The sequence below is a fragment of the Triticum aestivum genome, chromosome 4D (assembly GCF_018294505.1).
Source record: "Triticum aestivum cultivar Chinese Spring chromosome 4D, IWGSC CS RefSeq v2.1, whole genome shotgun sequence".
Taxonomy (NCBI): domain Eukaryota; kingdom Viridiplantae; phylum Streptophyta; class Magnoliopsida; order Poales; family Poaceae; genus Triticum; species Triticum aestivum.
The window spans coordinates 40,922,435-40,922,971 of record NC_057805.1 but is presented as its reverse complement, the minus strand read 5'-3'; positions in this window follow the sequence as shown (position 1 = coordinate 40,922,971).

Sequence of the window (537 nt, the reverse complement as noted above, 5' to 3'; positions counted from 1 at the left end):
AGGGTGTGTAGTTGGGGCGCTTCAAAAGGCTGTATCCGTACTAGCTTGGGCAAGCGTGGCACAACACACAAGCTAGGTAATGAAGGACATGTGTACTCGTGAGCTCACTGCTCACCATGAGTACATGTTGCAATCTCTAATTTTTCCTGCATAAGATGCATAACAAATCCGAGAAAAGAGCGAAACGGAAACATAAATTGGGCCCTCAAACAGTGTGGTAATGTTTATGTGCTTGTATAACACTCAATTTTTCCTATCCTAATATTGCAACAACAAAAGTTAACTACTATACACACATGCATGCCCTAAAAGATCAATAGCCAGCGAATTGTGGTGCGGTGGTGACTGGTATTGTACACCCATTATTGGTGGCATGATGAGTGGTGGCAAAGATGCTACCGGGGGCGGGGGAGATAGTATTGGCGGCGGTGGTGATTGCATTGGTGGAGGTGGAGACACTTTCGGTGGTGGCGGAGAAAAACTGGAGGCGGTGGAGGGGATGCTTTTGGAGGGGGCAGAGAGAAAACTGAAGGCGAT